This window comes from Anneissia japonica, unplaced genomic scaffold, assembly GCF_011630105.1.
Source record: "Anneissia japonica isolate Jap-2015-1 unplaced genomic scaffold, ASM1163010v1 scaffold6524_len355483_cov145, whole genome shotgun sequence".
NCBI classification, from domain to species: Eukaryota; Metazoa; Echinodermata; class Crinoidea; order Comatulida; family Comatulidae; genus Anneissia; species Anneissia japonica.
In genome coordinates, this window is record NW_022722980.1 from 332,326 (window position 1) to 335,727 (window position 3,402).

Sequence of the window (3,402 nt, forward strand, 5' to 3'; positions counted from 1 at the left end):
TATAATTAAAATGAAATGTAAATATTCCAGTTTCTGCATCCTTTTTCTTCAATATGATTAAAATGAAGTACACGGTATATTTTAGTAAAATTCTGATCATCGTCTCATCATCGTGAGATCGTTGTATACATTTCTTCACACTGTACTCTTATTCAACAGAGAAAACCCGCTACTTACAGAATGGAATCAAATCTGACAATTGTAACATTAACAATTTAAGCAATCTTAATAATTAAGAAAAACACATATATTAATATTTAATTTTGTTCACGTTAAAAACACTGACATAAAACATGAGTACATACTGTAGACCTAATCTTAAAAAATTGAAATAGAAAAACCACATTATGATTTTTTTAAATGTTAAAAATTTATTTTGAATCCAACTAAAATCAAATGAATGCACGATTGTGTGCATTTCAATACTATTTTCTTCAGAACCACGCCCAAGAATTAGCATTTAGTATGAATTACTGTATCCACAATAGGAACAATTGGTATTGTTGAGTGACAGACTTCATTCCTTCATATTTGTTCGACCATTGGGGGGCTATACTGTATTTGACAATAGTGACAAGGATGCATCCAATGACGTGAATCGCCAGTGACATGTCGGTCCTTTTCAAATATTTACTTTAATAATACTAATTAGTCATAATAATGATAATAAAGGTGATAACAACAATATAATAATAATAATAATATTAATAATAATAATAATAATAATAATAATAATCATACAAATTCAATATTAAAAAGATTGGGGAAGGGGAAAGTATATAAAAGCAGTAAACATTTAAACAAATAAAACTTTCAAATACAGACAAAATGAGGCTAAACAATTTATGTCATAAAAGTAGAAAATGTGAAATAATAATAATAATAAACATTGAAAGTGGGAAAAAGATCTAGAGCCTATGGCAATACTCGATTTGCCTATCTTTCAAAACGATTCAAAAAATTATAAACTGCGGCCCGCACCCGATGGTGCTTGCTAGTCTTGGCGTTGATTTCGCTCCTTTGCAATTTTGGTCTATGCTGCTTTGGTACTTGTCAATTTGCCGTTTTGGTTCATTGCCGTTTTGGTCATTGCCGTTTTGGTTTATTGCCGTTTTTAACTGCTACCCCTAGGCCTAGACCAAAAATGACAAAGGAGCAAAATCAATGCCAAGAAAGAGCAAGTGCCGCCATGCGTGGGCCGCAGTTTATAATTTTCTGAATCGTCTTCAAATTGACCCAATCGTCTGTAGGCAAATCAAATATTAGGCTTTATTTCTGGCTTTTAATGTTTAGTTGCATTTTTTTTTTTTCGCTTTTATGACAAAAAATGTTTTAGCCTCATTTTGTCTGTATTTTAAAGTTTTATTTATATGAATGTTTTCTTTTATATTGTGTTTCCCTCAATATTTTTATTAAATTTGTATGTTGTTATAATTTATATTGTTATAGGCCTATTATTATTTGTATCTTCATTTTCATTGTTATTAATGTTTTTTCACATTTTTTACATGACATAAGGTTTTAGCCTCATTTTATCTTTATTTTAATGTCTTTTTATATACTTACATTTTTGCCATATTTAATCGTGGTACATCTTTTTTGTAGGACCATTATTGGAAATAAAAGTTTTACTTCAGAAAACGTACATAGGCCATCCTTACAATACATCATCTTTTATTGTTACATTTGTTTAGTCCTGCCTAGTGCGAATTTTATCTTTTTTGGTACAATATTTTAATGTGAAATAAACTGAACTGATGACATACTGTATTTAATATTTAATTAGAATTCTGGGAGTGTTGCCATTAATGTTTGTTGCCATTTTAATTTTGAGATATTGTCCTTTTGACTTATTTGCTGTGTTGGTCCATTGCTGTTCTGGTAAAAAAAGTGTTACCGTTTTGGTTTATTGTCGTTTTGGCTTAAATTGCCATTTTAGTCGTTGCTGTTTTTACTTATTGTCCTTTTGGTTTTTTTGGCAGTTTTGGTTAGAATCATAGAGTTATAATAAGAATACTAGAGCGCTAACCGCAATGTATTCGATGTTTGAAATACGCAGAACTGTGTGTGTACCATCCAAGATGGCTGCCATATATTTAGCCAATCAAATTTCGCTAAGCACCATCGTTTGCAATTGCAAAAAAAAAAGTTCAGTACAGCTAGTTACCCGTATGTTTGAAACTTGAGCGTTGCGGTGTTTGGGTGTAATACACGATTTTAATTTTCATTCCTTGTAATACTTTATTTTTGAATAAGATGCTCCACTTGGCCTCGTTTTGGCTACAATAGTTATCAATAATGAAATAAATTAATAGTCAGTCAGAGGGCTTATTAATATGTAATAATATGTATCCTAAGCCTGAAGGTGGTGCTTTACTATGACGGCCATCTTGGATGGTACACATACATAACTCTGCATGTTAAAGAACGCAGTACACTCATTTGGAAAAGTGTAGGGGATTGTCTCCTGGTGTACTGCCTAATCACCACTAAAAGGACCCTACTGGAAATAAGTCTGCTTCTAGATCCAATCCAACAAAAGAATATTGCAATGATAGCTTTAATTTCATTAGCTTTTTGGCAAATTTTTAATGAAGATATTTAGAAAAATTCAGCTTTTATAGGATTTGGCTATTTGGCTAATGACAGAGCTTAAACACTGGGCCCAGTTTACCTGTATTCCTTTAAGCCCCCTCCTCCAATCCCAATCAAACTTGAAGCCAAGCCCCTGCTCCCATCAGACACAGATTGTAGGATCTCAAAATGGTAAAAAATTAGCAGCTTATTGTGGTGTCATAACAGCTGAATAAAAATATCTCAAAATTGCACAGTGTTTCTAGGTGCAAGGGGTTAGCCCTTGTGACCTACCCCATTGGTTTCCATCGGAAATAGTTTAACCTCTTGATTGTTTAAAAGTAGGACACATCAACCTGGAAAGCGGGACATTGCGTTCAAAATTTGGATGTCTCTAATTTGAACTTCTGAAGGTAGGAGTTTGGGAAAAACCTGAACGAAGTTTAAAGATTGACTGTCATTCATGGCCAAAAACAATTAAACATTCTATTGACCAAATTTGAAACATTTAATTAAGAATTTACTACAATTTGAATGAAAGCAAAATCCCTGGCTATCAATGGATGGATAGTCAAATAATGCTTTGCTGCATTATTTTACACCCTAGTTTTTCAGATTCTGTTTCTGGTTAAATGTTACAGTTATCCTGCTAAAAAAAAAATGTTTCCAAACTGCTTTTTCTATGACACTGAATGGATTTTTTATGACAAATTTGAACAGTGTCTGATAAATTGTTGAGAATTTCTTTTATGAAAATTCATTTTAAATGCAAAATGCCAATATAAGTACCTCATACTTGTAAACTATGTAATATTTTTACCCATTTAG